The following is a 17,066-nucleotide window of genomic DNA, read 5'->3' as shown; positions in this document are numbered from 1 at the left end:
GAGGCATTGAATGTCATTGACTCACCCCAAAGGACGACTGACATTATTCACTCTGATGTTTAGTTGTGGAGGAGTGGGCTCAAGCCTGCAGCTGCTCAAATGGAAACTTGTAATCTTAGACCATTTGTCAGTGATTGTGTAAAAGGCAGGATTCCAGCATAGAAAGGAAATCAGATTTCAGCTCAAACTCTAGTGTAGGTCTCGCACTCCTTCCCTCATCAGGGGCCACTCACTCTTATCCTTCCACGCATACCAGTGACCTGCCAGTATCTCACCCAAGCAATCGTTCTCCATATGCCTGGGTAATCTGTGAATGTAGGGCAGCTATTTGCCCCTGGGAGGAACCACCAAAACACTCCAATCTTGTGCAGTCTATCCAGAACAGAACCGCAATTCCGAATGGGAATTCTGTCTGATTACCATCCTTCCTCCTTAGTCCAGGAGCACGAATGGCTAATTGTAGTTAGCCCCTGCTGCCCTTCAATCATCATGGTCTTTATGGCTCACTATCACATTGAGCGGTACAATATAACTACTGAAAAAAGGAAAATAATCGAGGTCAGGCCAGGAACGAACAAACCAAGGTTTATTTCATGATGAAAAGATCAATAGAGGAAGTGAATTACAGGCTGTAATCTAATCAAAGGGTTTGAAAGGAACTTGTGCAACAATAGAACAAGTTACACCATCTGAAATTGCTTGATTAGATTAAAGTTCTTTTGAATTGCCATTATTCCAAAATCCCAAACCTGTCATTCATTCTCTTTCCAGGTACTGACAGGCTTGCTTTTGCCAGCAATCCCAGTTTACAAGCAGAGTACTAGCCTCACAGTTGTCTGTAAAGTGTGTGTGTGTGTGTGTGTGTGTGTGTGTGTGTGTGTGTGTGTGTGTGTGTGTGTGTGTGTGTGTGTGTGTGTGTGTGTGTGTGTACACTTTAAAATGACTTGCACCCACTGACTGGGTGCCTTATTTTGAAGGAAGTGTGCATGAAACAGATGCAGTAGGGCAAAAAAGTAAGTAGGAGCAATGTATGAAGAGAGCATCACAACATGCAAAGAAAGAATGCATCTATATAGCACATTTCATGTTCTCAGACCACCCTAAGGGCTTTACTGTCAATGAATTAATTTTTTTGTGCAGTCACTTTTGTAACGTAGGTTAAATGTAGCAGCTAATTTTCAGACAGCAAAGTTCCCACAAGAAGCAAAAGTGGCAAAATGACTACTTACTGTGTTTTGTTTAGGTGATGTTGGTTGAAGGATACATATGGGCCTGGAGAATTCACCACTGGGTGAGAAAAGGACTGTGCTTGGTTGTCACCCAGAGGCAATATCAGCTGGCAATTTGACAGTGGCAGCATCACAGCCAAACCCAATATAATATGGTCACTTGGTGGCAACATGTTCCAGTGGGAGGCAGGAGAGAAGAGGAATAAATTGGTAAAGATAGAATAGAGATTGCTTCTAAGTGTGTTAAAGAGAGAAAATAAAACTCATATTGACAATGAATAAGCCATATTCAACAGAAGCTTTTAACTTCTGCCCTTTGATTCCACTTTCTAATAACACTACTTCATCTTTCTCAAGAACACAAGAAATAGGAGCAGGATTAGGCCCGTCAAGCCTGCTCCACCATTCAATACTATCATGGCTGACCTTGGGCTTCAACTCCACTCCCCTGTCCACTCCCCATATCCCTTGATTCCCTGAGAGAGCAAACTCTGTCTACCCCAGCCTTAAATGTACCCCAACAATGGAACATCCACAACCTTCTGAAGCAGAGAATTTGCAAAAATTCACAACACTTTGAGTGAAGTAATTTCCCCTCATAAAAACAAAAAGATAAAAACAAAAAACTGCGGATGCTGGAAATCCAAAACAAAAACAGAATTACCTGGAAAAACTCAGCAGGTCTGGCAGCATCGGCGGAGAAGAAAAGAGTTGACGTTTCGAGTCCTCATGACCCTTCAGCAGAACTGGGTGAATCCAAGGAGAGGGGTGAAATATAAGCTGGTTTAAGTTGGGGAGTCGGGGGGGGGGTAATTTCCCCTCATCTTAGTCCTAAATGAATCGGCCCCTAATCCTGAGACTGTGCCCTGTGTTTTAGATTCCCCGAGCAGTGGAAACAATCTCTCGGCATATACCCTATCAAACCCCTTGAAATCTTGTACATTTCAATGAGATCGTCTCTCATTCTTTGAAACTCCAGAGAAAATAGACCCAATTCGCTCAGCTCCCCACCATAGGACAATCCCCTCATCCCAGGGACCAATTTAGTGAACCTTAGCTGTACCATCTCCAATGCAAGCACATCCTTTCTTAAATGTGGAGACCAAACTTCACACAGTACTCCAGATGTGGTCTCACCAAAACCCTGTACAGCTCTAGCAAGACTTCTTTATTCCTGTACTCCTACCCCCTTGCAAAAAGGGCCAACATTTCCCTTCCTAATTTCTTGTTGCACCGTCTGTTAACTTTTTGTGTTCCTTGTATGAGCAAACCCAAGTCTCTTCGAACAATTACAAGTTTCTTACTTTTAAAAAATATTCAGCTCTCCTAGTCTTTTGACCAAAGCGAATAACTGCACACTTCCTTATATTATAATCCATCTGCCATTTTGTTGCCCACTCATTTAACCTGTCTATATCTCTTTGCTGCCTCTCAGTGTCCTCCCCACAGCTTACCTTTCTACCTTTCTACCAGCAAATTTAGAAACATTACTCACTGCCTCTTCATCTACGTCATTAATATAAATTGTAAATAGCTGAAGCCCCAGAACTGACCCTTGTGGCACTCCACTATTCACTGCCTGCTAACTTGAAAAAATCCCACTTATGCCCCGTCTCTGCTTCCTGTCAGTTAACCAAACATCTATCCATGCTAATGTGTTACCACCAAATCCATGCATACTTATCTTGCCTTCTAAACTCTTGTGTGGCACCTTATCCGAAGCAAACAACCCAAACCCATTTTTTTTTTGAAGTGTAGTCATTGTTAACTGCAGGGAAACATGGTGACCAATTTGCAAGCAGCAAAGTTCCACAAACAGCAAAGAGATTATAGATCAGGCCATCAGTTTAGGTGTTGGTTTTGGGATAAATGTTGACCAGGAAATTTTCTTCAAATAGCACCATGGGATCTTTAACACCCACCCTGAGGCAGACAGTGCCTCGGGACTGTCAGCCTAGATTAAGTGCTAAAATCCCTGCAGTGAGGCTTGAACCGACAACCCTCTGATTTAGAGGTGAGGGTACTACCCACTTAGTTACAGGCACAGCAGTCATGCCCTGGAGCCACAGTTGGAGCATTTTGTTTGTTGGTGTGGCAGGACAGATGCAGTGACAACATTCCACGAGCTCCGAGCTGATTAACGGTGGATGGGGTTTGCACTGAGGGCTGTTTCCTCTCACCTTGGACTGAGAATCACCAAGCGAGGGCTGTTTCTGGGAATCTCACTGAGCCACTGTGAACATTTCCTTCCTCTCACAGCTGTGTCTGCACTCAAACCAAACCACTTGTGGTCTGCAGGCTGACTCTTCTCAACAGTAAATGTTTGTGAGCTGTGTATTAGTTCCACCTCACAGTGGCTAGTTCGCTATGACCTTCACGGCAGTATTTCATTCCCCCCACCCCCTTCCCCCTGCTGGCCCTGTCCAAACCAACCATGAGCAGTGGTCAGGATCCAAGAGCAAAATAAACCATTTCTCATTTTGATTTGCCGTGGAGGAATTGAGCGAAATATTTATCTTGTGGGGCGACGTGCTTCCCCACCCAGTGGAATCATTTTTACCGCAGAAGCATGGTCACATCACAGCTGCTATCTGTAATCTGCTCAGCGGGTGCTCCGGTTGCCTTGGGGTTCCCCGTATGCCTGGGAGAGGGGGAATACTCAGAGGAGTACTGCTCCCGATTGCTTTTCAGAAAGGCCTGCTTGGCCATTGGGTGAGAACAGGGCTGTGTTTGAATGTGAAGATGGACAAGGTGGAACCTTGTACCTCATAACTTTGCAGACATCGATTCATAAAAACAAACTTGGACATTATGGGCATGGATTAATAATAGAAGCCATAATTCCAGTGTGTTTCATGTAATATGGGCAGAAAATCCTGAAATGATGATGTACTTTCAGTGGCGTGTTATGCTATGACATTGTACATAAGGCATTGGGCTACTGTTGAGTTTGCTAGCTTGATCTTTGTGGGAGCACAAGGGTTAAGTGAGTGAAAACAAGTACTTGAACAGAATTCAGTCTGAAATGTCTTGTGTCCTGTATGTGCTGCATCCTTAAGACAGGATATAGGTAATAAAAAGACTAAAATATAAGAAGTCAGGTATGGGTCAGTTTTTATTGCAAACATTCCAGTGGTACAAATATCTTTGATTATCAAGACACTGATAGGAAAAATCTCATTTCAGGGATGGCATTGGTTATCTGTATCCTTGAAACAGTGTGAAGATACACCTGGATGATGTTTATCAACCATGTGGAATGTTAGGCCTAGTTGGGGGTCTTCTTGTAACAGCCAAAAAGGGCATTTTGAAACAGTTCATAGGGACTCTGGCCATGAGGGGTGACATCATCCTTTGATCACTCACAGAGTTGACCATGCAGGGAGTAACCAATCTCTGATCGCCACAAGTTTTGAACACATGTACAGAGGGGTATAAGAAAGGTGTACCTTTCCTTTGCTGTTTTGTTCCTTCCAGCTGGACGTTGGCCAATGCATCAGAAGTTACATCTTTTCCCCTGGGCATCTGATCAGCATTCCAGGTGTGAATGGGTACTAGAAGGTATCAGCTGGGCTGAGTATTGTGAGTATCGTTCAGGGAATATGTAATCCTTTAGTCTTCTGGTTCAGTTAAAGTGAAGAGCTGGAGGGGAAGTGTCAGAGCTTCTTTGGGTTAAAGTTAAAAGATTGGGGGGCAAGGCTGGGGACTGTGTGGATGATTCAGCTTTGTGGAGATAATTGGTCGATCTCATGGTTTAAAGTAAGACAGGTAGATGGATGAAAGAGACCTGATGACCTGTATTTTAAAAGGTAAAACGCGAACTGGATTGGGAAGTTTCAACTTCTCTGGGGCTCTTATAAAATGAGGACACAACTGAATTGAAAGTAATCAGTTTGTAAGTTCTGTTTATCTTTGTAGACCCTGAATGATGTTATTCGCCTCTTCATCAGTTATCAGTATGCTATTCATGTTCATTATGATTTTGAAACATAGTTCAATAAAGTTAGTTTGAGAATTTTAGAATCCTATTTCTTTGCCAGTTTTTCTATCCTATATTTATTCTATTCTGAATCCTCGTAACAGTTCAAGTGTCACATCCTGACTGACCTCTCATTCTCATTCTTGTCTTCATAATCCTCTGTGGTCTTGTCCTCTACATAAATAATCTCTGTAATTTCCTGCAAGCCACTGGGAACTCTGTGTTCCTCCAACTCTGGTCTCTTGCACATTCCGGATTTCTTCAACCCTCCATTAGCTGTGGTGCCTTCAGATGTTTAGACCCTTGGCTCTGGAATTCCATCCCCAAACCTCTCCCTGTCTCTCTTATATCTCTGCCCACCCCACACCTGGTGCTCCTTGAAACCTAACTCTTTGACCAAGCTGTTGGTCATCTGATCTGATATCTTTTTATGTGGCCCGGTGTCAAACTGAAGCCTGATAATGCTCATGTGATGTTCCTTGGGATGTTTTGCCGGGATAAAGACGCTATATCAATGCATGTTGTTGTTATATGACTTGAACTGCCTGCTGACACTCCCGGTCTAGTCTTGTGATAAGTGGTCAGTTCAACGCTGGCACCTGGTGCTGTGGAACTGTATCCTAACAAGAGGCTGTACCTCAGGAAGCTGGGGTTTGAGGGAGTTTCGGGTGTTGGGAGGGGTGGCAGGCAATGGATTGGAGAAACTCAATGGTGGAAAAAAAAATCCTTCCTCATTTGTACTCCAAAACTTTGTGGAATCGTTACCAGGCACAGATTTGTAAAACAAACTCAGATACTTGGGCTGTGACTACCAATGGAAGCTGTAATTAAAAGGGAGTCTAGGCACACTACAACCCAGAAAACACTCCATTTCTCATTGTCTGTTCTGTGGTTTTATTTGTTTCCTACATGACGGAAATGGAAGAAATTAATATTTTGCTTGAAAATGAAACGACACAATTGAAGCGCATTTAATGATAACTCTCCTAAAATATACACAAAGTGAATGCATTTCCCTGAAGAGGACATGAGTTCACACAGGTAATTGGAAAAGAATAAAAGCGAAAAACTGTGGATGCTGGAAATCCAAAACAAAAATAAAAATAGCTGGAAAAACTCAGCAGGTCTGACAGCATCTGCGGAGAGGAACACAGTTACCGGTTTGGAAAAGAAGTCAGTTACAATATTAAACAATTAAACTTCACATTCCTGGGTGCTGGCACCTTTTTATTTTATCTTGGTTAACTGAGGCTAGTTGAGGTTTAAGCCAGAGGTCTGATGAAGTCTTAAGTACATATTGTACAGATTGTGAAGAGGTAGGTGGGATATATAGATGGTGAAAAGGTACTTGACACAGTCTGACTTGGGTGGGTGAATAAACCTGTTTCTGCGGGTGCACTGTGCTTGATATGGATATAATGACTGCCGTTGACAGATGTTGCCACAAATTGCTCACAATACGCCAAACAGGCTGAGTCACTTTCTGAGAAATCAGAAACCTGGAACTGTAGCCAGATGCAGCTCCTCAGGAAGTGTTTGCCTGTGGAATTCTGTCTCTCTCCCTCCAGTTCACGGTCTTATCACAAAGAGGACAAGTATGTATTACGGGAGCTTTTTCTCTTTGTTTGTTCCCCTGAGGGTGTAAAAGAGTTCAGCTCGTTCTTTCACTAGAACTGCTGTAGATCAGTGTGCGACAAGCAGCTCTCGGCTCGATAATGGATTGCAAGGATCAAAGATGGAAACCTTTTAAACCTGGTAAGTCAGTCAGTAGTTTGGGGTGGGTGGGAGGAAGCACTCACCTTGCGTCTGCTAGCTGGAGTACCTTTAGATGCTTTGTACATCAGAAATGTCCCACTCAGAAAAGTTGCTGGTTTCTTTGCTGGCGAATGGTAATTCTTTGCTTGGCCAGTGCCTTCCTTTTGGTTTTTCTATCACAGACTTCCCAAGAAGCTGGCTACTGTCAGTAAACGGAGTCGGCAGAAGGTAGAGATAGTGGTTGTCGCTAGGACTTGTGCTGTGTTGAGGGGTTGTAGTGAATGTCGAAATGTTACTGGGCCAAATGGAGCATACAGACAGTGTTTGGAAACTGGTGTACTGGTTTGAGTTCACAGGCACTTATGTTCCATTATGTAGTTTGGGGTAGACTTTCTGCTGTGGGCGTGATTGCACCATTTTGAAAAGTGCTTTCTTCTTGAGTGTCGCTCGAACTCATTTGCATATCACCGTAGGCAAAGTCTGTCATGAACGAGCGCAATTGGGCAGCCTTCAAAATGTAATTTTTTTTTCAAATTTTGCTTTATAATACTCCTTGATACATTTAAGAGCAGTAACATAGTGCAGTTTGATTAATAGGTGTAATATCAAAAAAAATTGAACACTTTTCATCACAGTGACTGCTGCACCATTTGTGAGTAACTAAATGTTTAATTGTTGAAAATGACCTTAAAAAAATATACAGAACCATTAGCTTGTTATATTGGAGCCTAGAAGGCAGTTTCTTTGTTGTCATTCTTTCTTAATTTACTTTCATCAGCTTTTAAAACCTGCCAATGGTCGCCTTGCACCTTAAAGAATCAGTGTCAGTCTTAGAGCCTGCTCAAGGTCTCCAAATGGGCACCATTAGTAGAAAGATGTGATGGTGATTAATTCGATCTGGGAGGAGGGTGGCCAGTTTTCTGAGTGGGGCCTCCTCCTACCGCAATCACTTTTTAAACAGGCGCAAAAGACTGCAGGACCCCCATTTGCACTGAGCAGAATTTATGGTTAAAATTCTGTGATATCTTGCGTTGAGAAAAATCAAAGCCACCGAGCAAAAACTGTACACCTTTGTGTTTCTTGAAATCCATTGAAGAATGAAATAATGGAAAGAAAGACTTACACTTAAACAGCGCCAGTCGTGACCTCAAGATGTCCCAATGCACTTTACAGCCAATGAAGTACTTTTTTGAAGTGTAGTCACTGTTGTAATGTAGAAAACGTGGCAGCCAATTGGTGCACAGTAAGCTCCCACAAACAGCAATGTTAGGATGACCAAATCATAAGTATTTGCTTAAGGGATATATATTGGCCAGGACACCGTGAACAACTCTGCTCTTCCAAATCATGCCATGTCTGAGAAGGTAGATGGAATCTAGGTTTAACTTCTCACCTGAATGATATTGCCTCTGACAATGCAGCAGTCTGTCAGTTCTGCACTGGAGTGCCAGCCGGACTTTGTGCTCAAGCCCCTCATGTCATGTCACCAAGGTGCACGTGGAGTGAGAGAGTAAGTGATGGAGAACCTGGTTTTCAGAAAGGGAAGACCAATCAGCATTAACTTCTTAAGGAAACCACATAGGAAAGCCCTGCAATGGGTGTTGTGGTCTCTTACAGTCTGCTGCCACCATGTACGTTGAGGGTCTTGATGGAATGCATTGCCTGGAAGTGTGGTGGAGGCAGGATCCTCAAGGGATCTGTCTCTTTGCTACCTATGCTAAGCAAGATATTGAGACTGATGACACAATTACATGAAGCTTATTACTAGCAACAACTACATACAGCTCTGCACAGGCCTTGATCTAGCCTGGGTCCTAACAGTTACATAGGCTTATTACTTGACCACATGCCTGATTCATGAAGTACACATAAAGTCTTACTGATACAGTGTCACAGACAGTAGTGAACATCTGCAATTGCAATCACAGGCAATAGTGAACATCTAACATGGAGGCTGTACTTTCACCCTCCAGCTTTATGCTTGGTGATGTCATAGTGATGTCACTATGCAACTTCTATGCACACAAAGGAGTCTACTTGGACTACTGGTAATGAGTGTAAATACTGGGGATAGTTAAGTAACTAACTGAAAGAGGTTGGTTAACTCAGTTAGCTGGATGGCTACAGTGTGGTGCAGAATGAAGTCAGTGGCGTGGGTTCAATCTTGTTCCTGCTGTAGTCGTTCATAGATGGCTTCCTCCTTGCCTTGCCCCATGCTTGATGTAGAGTGGTGCTTCTAAAGCTATATAACCATTTGCCCATCTGTTAGACAATGATGTCTATAGTCCCTCATGAACTATGGCTAATTATCTTACCTGCGAGAGATCACTTTGAAAAATCTCAGAATCACAGAAGTTTAATGGCACAGAAGGAGGCCATTTGGTCCATCGTGTCTGCACCGGCTCTCCAAACAAGCATTATGACTGAGTGCCTTTTCCTTGTACCCCTGCACATTGTTTCTATTCAAATAATCATCTAATCTCCTCTTGAACGTCTTGATTGAACCTGCCTCCACCACACTTCCAGGCAACGCATTCCAGACCCAAACCACTCATGTGAAAAAGTTTTTTTCTCACATTATATTTGTTTCTTTTGCAAATCACTTTAAATCTGTGCCCTCTCATTCTTGATCCTTTTACGAGCGGAAACAGCTTTTCCATATCTACTCTGTCCAGCCCCCTCATGATTTTGAACACCACTATCAAATCTAGGGCAGGAACTCTGTACAATTTGTTCCGCTTTAATCCAGGGATGCTTGGGGCCAACTGTAGAACCCCACTGCTCAGAGAAAATCAAATTCAGCACAGACCTGGGATCAAACTGGAATCTCCCTTGCTAGTGGAGCTCGACTGGATAAATTTGTTGAGTCATTGGTCAAACTGTTGGGAGCTATGTGGGGGAGGGGAGACAGACTCAGTTTGAAGTCCACCAAAGATCTATGTTGTTTAAGCAACACCTAAGTAGCTTGAGGCTGCCAATTATTTATCTACACTGATCTCCTGCTGCTCCCTGCCTTCTCAGTGTAATCAATGTAGATGGGAGTTTGAAGAGAGATAACGCTCATTGGCAGATGTGGCGAAAATTTGGTTACTGTCAGCAATTGGTGGAGGCAGTGAGATTGGCGGTGGAGTCATGGCAAGGAAATCCCCCAATTCTTGGAACATTAAACTACTTTAAATTCTATTCGGGTGAGCTGATATGAAATGATGTGGGATTTATGAGAAGAGAGTAGCAGAGAAAGAAGAAGCCATAACGAAGGCAAAACTACTTATGTGTTACTTGGGTTTACATGGGATATACAGCACAGAACAGGCCTTTTGGCCCCATCAATCCATGTTGGCATTTATGCTCGACTTGAGCCTCCTCCCATCTATCCTTATCTAAATTTACCATGGTAACCCTCTATTCACTTCTCCCTAATATGCTTGTCTCTGTACTATTCGCTTCATTCACTCCCTCTGTTAGCAGGTTCCAAATTCTCATAATTTCTTAGTAATGAAATTTCTGCTGAATGCCCTATGGGTTTATAATTCCCCATTGGGTAGTAAAATTGGACATGGTTTAGTCAGACTGTATTAATACCCACTTCATGTTTTCTAGAAATCTCAGTGACTGTGATGACAGGAAGTGACATCAGCCAGGCCTTATATTGTTTCCTGCCCTCCTGAGCCCAGGCCTCTCTGCTTCCAGTTTTCTGTTGCAACAGGTGAAGCTTATACCATTTTGTGCCTCATCATCTGAATTCCCCTTCCTAATTCTCACTGGAATTTGATTCCAGGTGCATCAGTTAGCACCTGGTACCTTGCCATAGTGTCCATTCCTCATGCTTAGAATTGGGTAGTTAATATTGCAACAATATTTGATTAAGAAGGGCCTCTCTGGTTTATATAGCTCAAAGCTTCGTCAGAAATTGCACTGAACCAATTCATCTTTGTTGGGGACTTGTGGGACTTTTTGGATTTTTATAAAATTGGGGAGGATAAAAGTTTGAAACTGCACTTAAGTAGTTTGCGCCACAGCAGAGGTACCATCTGTAGCTTTAACAGACAGATGGCATGACAGAAACTGAAGTGAGGGTTGGGCACAGGCTGTCGGGAATCTTCATGGCAACTCCTTGATGCCAGCGTAGTGTCCTTCTAAATCAGGTAATGAGAATTCTGAGTCACTTGTTATTTTGCAGAGGGCGCAGCACTGAGGGGGTCTTCACGCAGACTCAGTTTTTCGACGGGTGATTGCAGATAATGCAGGAGTGGTCAGGAACTGTTAGTTTAACGCAGTGGCTTCCAGTTTCTCCAGCTGTTTCTCCCAAGTTTCAACCATAGGAAGTGTCTGTTGAAGGAGGAGGTAAAATGGGTAAGAGCTTACCTGTATTTTCCCACAACTATTAGTACTAGTGGTGCATTGAAACAAAGTGAACAGTGCCACAGATGAGGAGGAAACAGGTTTGGGACCTTTCAACCATTGGAAGTTGGGTCATGAGGTGCAGGGTGATTAAGACTAAGGACTTTCCCACAGGAAGAAGTGAACATTGGAGTGGGAGAGACGCGGTGTCTTCTCACACCCATCTCTCTGGAAACTGGTTAGAGAGCTGCGTTGGCAGGGACTTTGGAAAAGGTTGCCAGCCTCGTCTCGCATTTCAGATGTGACACAGATAAGTGAGGGAAAGAAAGTAAGTGAGACATGATTGCCAAAAAAAAAGACGAGGTAGCTTATGGGAAGAGAATTCCCTCACAACGTATCTGCTTCCTATTAGTTCCGTGAGTGGGACATTGTCAGAACTGTTCCATTGAATTATAGTCTTGTAATACACTATCAACCATATCCAGAAACTAATAAATCGCAGCAGTGTATTTGAATCTGTGCTCTTTCTGTTTGTTTTTTTATCATATTGCACTGTTGGTTGTCCTGGTGTTTATAGCCTGGAGTTTTATCTCAAATCCAGTTTGCACAGATTGGGTACACCATTCCCTGCCAGCATCTCCATCCATACTGCAGTTTGATGGTAGATTGGAACAGAATGAATGCGGATGAGGATGGCCCCAGGTCCTACAATCTGTTTGTCGATCTTATTGGGGAGGCGGTGACATAGTGGTATTGTCACTAGACTAGTAAGCCGGAGACCCAGGTTAATGATCTGGGGACCCGGGTTTAAATGGCAGATGGTGAAATTTGAATTCAATAAAAATCTGGAATTGAAAGTCTAGTGATGACCATGAACCCATTGCCGATTGTCGTAAAAACCCATCTGGTTCACTAATGTCCTTTAGGGAAGGAAATCTGCCGTCCTTACCTGGTCTGGCCTACATGTGACCCCTGACCCACAGCAATGAGGTTGACTCTTCACTGCCCTCCAAACAAAATGCTGGCCTTGTCAGCAATGCCCACATCCCATGAATGAATAAAAGAAAGCTGTGACTCGGTTGATAGCATGCCCACCTCTGAATCAGAAAGTTGTGGGTTCATGCCCCACTAAAGATAGTTGAGCACAAAATCTAGGCTGGCATTCCGTGTCAGGTACTGAGACAGTACTGCACAGAGGTGGCATCTTTCTAATGAGATATTAAACTGAGGCCCTGTCTGCCCTCTCAAGCGGACAGAAGAGATGCCGTGGCATTATTTCAAAGCGGAGCAGGGGAGCTCTCTCTGGTGTTCTGCCAATTTTTATCCCTCAACCAATATCACTTCAAAAAAAAAATCTGAATATCTAGTCATTATCACATTGCTGTTTGTGGGAGCTTTCCTACATCATAGCAGTGGCCGCACTTCAGAAGTACGTCATTAGCTGTAAAATGCTTTGGGATATCCTGAGGCCATGAAAGGCACCATCCAGGCGAGCAGGGGAGGGTTTCTTAGGCGTGTGTGAGCAACCGCAGTTTTGTCAAGCCACTCTTCAGCTGCCTTCCTCTGTGACAGGACTGCCATAGCGTCAATTTGTCTGCATGCCTGAGTAAGCTACACATCTTTTTATGTACTGTATTTAGTGGAAATTATAGATGACCCTAGTTTGTGATGTGGGCTCTGGGCTCCTCAGGGTTTAGGAGTTATTATTTTGGTCTGGCATTGCCTGTAATAGCAGATGTTTTTGGTTTTTTTTTTAATCTCAGCTGGATTTCCTGCCACTTGGCTAGTAACAGCACCTTGTGTCTGATTGTGCTGCTTGTCAATCATTGATGTGAAGGTGCAATGCTGAAAGCAGTGAGATGACTAAATGCCTTGTTACCGAGATGAGATTTATTGCAGTGTAAATCCACAGTGAGTTGTAATGGATACCACAGGCGTGGAGAGAAGCCTGTGGTGTATTTCCAACACAGTCTCCCTGCAGCTGGCATTGTTTACGAGGCCATTGTGTGGTGACATCCTGGTCTTAGGCATCTGGGACTGCAACCCATCAGAAGTAATGAAGTAAAACAGTGTGCCTACATAAACATACACACAGCTCATTGGCTGGCAATACCACGAATGGTTTACGCTTTCCTGTACTCTTGTGTTACCCAAGTCAAACTGCCATTAACCTCACTCACCCCTTTCACCCATAACTCTGGAAACCGAGCCTGGTTCTTTCTGCACAAACCTGCCTTGCCTTTGTTATTTTATTCCCAACTTAGTATTCCTCAGAACTGTCCACCCTTCTGAGCTCCACATTGACAATTCTACATGGTCAAATCCCTCCCTGTTTCTTCACAGTGAGAAAGGCAATACCCATCACCCCAACTCCTATCGGCCTCCTTATCTTCCTTCCACTGACAACTTACTGAATTTAGAGTCCCAAGTTTGGTCAGGCTTAAGCATTACTCCTTGGTCTAATCTATCTTTCTTTCTTGCTCTTTGCAGCCTCATTGGCTTCCTGCACTATGTCAGCTCAGTCAGAAGATTGTAGGTTCAAGACCCACTCTTGAATACCAGTGCGGTACTGAAGGAGTGCTGCACTGCCAGAGGTGCCACCTTTCCTATGAGACGTTAAACCAAGGCTCCACTTACCCTCTCAGGTCTGTGTCAAAGGCCTCATGGCATCATTCATAGAAGAGCAATCAATATTTGTCCATCAACCAAAAGCTTTCAATTAGGTTATTGTCACATTGCTGTTTGTGGGAGCTTGCTGTGCACAATTTGGCTGCTGAGTTTCCTACCTTTAAAACGTATTAAAAGTACTTCACTGCCTGTAAAGGGCTTTGAACTTACAAACATAAGAATTAGGAGCAGCATTAGGCCATTTGGCCCTTGAGCCTGCTCCACCATCGAATAGGATCATGGCTTATCTGATGTGGTCACTTAAGGAGACATGAGGACAGGACCAAATGTTTGGTCAAAGGGCTGGTTTTTAAGGAGCATTTTGAAGGAGGAGAGAGAAATATAGAGGCCTGGGGAGGGAATCCCAGAGTTTAGGTTCCAGGCCACTGAAGGCACAGCCGCCTATGGTGTAACGATTATAGGGAGCTAGGTGTGCAAGGGGCCAGAATTAGAAGAGTTCACAGATCTCTCAGAGTCACAGGGCTGTGAGATGAAGGAGAAAGAACAGAACTGCACACCCGTGGGTGCTTTGTTAAATTTCCAACCCAGTATTGAACTGACCCATACAGAACAGTTCCTTTGTAAGTGAGTAATTCTCAACTCAGGCTGAACCGCCCCTGGGAAAGAGAGGGCTAAAATACAAGCATAGAAACATATGAATTAGGAGCAGGAGTAGGCCACTCGGCCCATTGAGCCTGCTCCACCATTCAATAACATTATGGCTGAGCTGATTGTAACCTCAACTCCACCTACCCACCTACCCCCAATAACCTTTCATAGAGTCATAGAGGTCTGTAGCACAGAAAAAGGCCCTTCGGCCCATCGAGTCTGCGCCGGTCAAACAAGTACCTAACTATCCTACTCCTATTTTCCAGCACTAGGCCCATAACCTTGTATGCCATGGCATCGCAAGTGCACAACCAAATATTTCTTAAATGTTATGAGGGTTTCTGCCTCTATCACCCTTTCAGGCAACGAGTTCCGGACTCCCACCACCCTCTGGGTGAAAACATTCTACCTCAAATCCCCTCTAAACCTCCTGCCCCTTACCTTAAACCTATGCCCCCTGGTTATTGATCCCACCACCAAGGGGAAAAGTACCTTCCTGTCTACCCTATCTATGCCCCTCATAATTTTATACACCTCAATCATGTCCCCCCTCAATCTCCTCTGCTCCAAGGGAAATAACCCCAGTCTTCCAATCTTTCCTCATAAATAAAACTCTCCAGCCCAGGCAACATCCTGGTAAATCTCCCCTGCACTCTCTCTAGTGCAATCACATCCTTCCTATAATGCGGATCCCAGAACTGCACACAGCACTCTAACTGTGGCCTAACCAGCGTTTTATACAGTTCCAGCACAACCTCCCTGCTCTTATACTCTATGCCTCGGCTAATCAAGGCAAGTATCCCATAAGCCTTCTTAACCACCTTATCTATCTGTCCCGCTAACTTAAGGGAGCGGTGGACATGCACACCAAGGTCCCCCTGATCCTCGGTACTTCCCAGGGTCCTACCATTCATCGTGTATTCCTGAGCCTTGTTTGTCCTGCCCAAGTGCATCACCTCACAGTTATCCGGATTAAATTCCATTTGTCACTGATCAGCCCATCTGATCAGCCCGTCTATATCCTCCTGTAATCTAAGGTTATCCTCCTCACTATTTACCGCCCCACCAATTTTTGTGTCATCCACGAACTTACTGATCAACCCTCCTACATTCAAGTCTAAATCATTTATGTATGCCACAAACAGCAAGGGACCCAACACTGATCCCTGTGGAACCCCACTGGACACAGGCATCCAGTCACAAAAACACCCCTCGCCCATCACCCTCTGCTTCCTGCCACCCAGCCAATTCTGGATCCAATTTGCCAAATTGCCTTGGATCCATGGGCTCTTACCTTCATTATCAGTCTCCCATGCGGGACCTTATCGAAAGCCTTGCTGAAGTCCAAGTAGACCACGTCAGATGCATTGCCCTCATCTACACACCTGGTCACCTCTTGAAAAAATTCAATCAAATTGGTCAGACATGACCTCCCTTAACAAAACTATGTTGACTGTCCTTGATGAATCCCTGTCTCTCCAAGTGTAGATTAATTCTACCCCTCAGAATTGCTTCCAATAGTTTCCCTGCCACTGAGGTTAGACTGACTGGCCTGTAGTTCCCTGGTTTATTCCTTCCTCCCTTCTTGAATAACGGTGCCACATTGGCTGTCCTCCAGTCCTCTGTGTTACTCACAATAAGAGGCTGTGGTGGAAGAATTAATCCAGGCTGGTCTTTTGGCAAAAGCTGGTTTATTTTCAAGACAACTCCTCAGTGCTACTAGCTTCCTAGTAGCTTCCTAGTTGCTTATTGTGAGTAACCTGGAGCAGAGGATGGTTTTAACAAGTTGATTGCCATATTAACACTCTGGCACCTCTCCTGTGGCCAGAGAGGTACTGAAAATTATTGCCAGCGCCCCTGCTATCTCCTCCCTTGCCTCACTCAATTGTCTGGGATACATTTCATCCGGGCCTGGAGATTTATCTACTTTTAAGTCTGCCAGACCGTGTAGAACCTCCTCCCTTTCTATGCTAATTTCTTAAATTATATCACAGTCCTTCTGCCTGATTTCCATTCCCACGTCGTCCATCTCATTTGTGAACACCGACACAAAGTATTCATGTAGAACCCTACCTATGTCTTCCGGCTCCACACACAAATTACTACTTTGGTTCTTAATGGATTCTACTCTTTCCCTAGTTATCCTCTTACTCTTAATGTACTTGTAAAATAGCTTTGGATTTTCCTTTATTTTACCTGCCAATGTTTCTTCATGCCCCCTTTTTGCTCTCCTAATTTCGTTTTCAAGTTTCCCCCTACACATTCTATACTCCTCTAGGGCTTCCACTGTTTTGAGCCCTCGGTATCTGCCATAAGCCTCCCTTTTTCTCTTTGTCCAATCCTTATATTCCTCGACATCCAGGGTTCCCTGGATTTGTTGGTCCCATCCTTTATCTTTACTGGAATATGTTGGCCCTGTACTCTCCCTCTTTCGAAGGAGTCCCACTGCTCTGACGCAGATTTACCGAAAAGTAGCTGCTCCCAAT

At 44.0% G+C, this 17,066-nt stretch overlaps 1 protein-coding gene and 1 long non-coding RNA gene across 4 annotated transcripts in view; both read left to right on the top strand.

The window, feature by feature from the left end:
- Positions 1 to 17,066, top strand: part of gse1 (Gse1 coiled-coil protein) — a 604,225-nt gene that overhangs the window by 283,459 nt on the left and 303,700 nt on the right. The gene's annotated exons all lie outside the window — the stretch shown is intronic.
- The window catches only part of LOC121279644, a 62,294-nt gene continuing 51,963 nt past the window's right edge, over positions 6,736 to 17,066 (top strand). The window contains exons 1-2 of the long non-coding RNA XR_005943455.1: positions 6,736 to 6,963; positions 10,564 to 10,669. This is a non-coding gene — a long non-coding RNA (uncharacterized LOC121279644). The remainder of the gene's footprint in view (positions 6,964 to 10,563; positions 10,670 to 17,066) is intronic.

Source organism: Carcharodon carcharias, chromosome 7 (assembly GCF_017639515.1).
Source record: "Carcharodon carcharias isolate sCarCar2 chromosome 7, sCarCar2.pri, whole genome shotgun sequence".
Taxonomy (NCBI): domain Eukaryota; kingdom Metazoa; phylum Chordata; class Chondrichthyes; order Lamniformes; family Lamnidae; genus Carcharodon; species Carcharodon carcharias.
The sequence above is the reverse complement of the archived record's forward strand: the minus strand, read 5'-3'. Positions and strand labels throughout refer to the sequence as shown.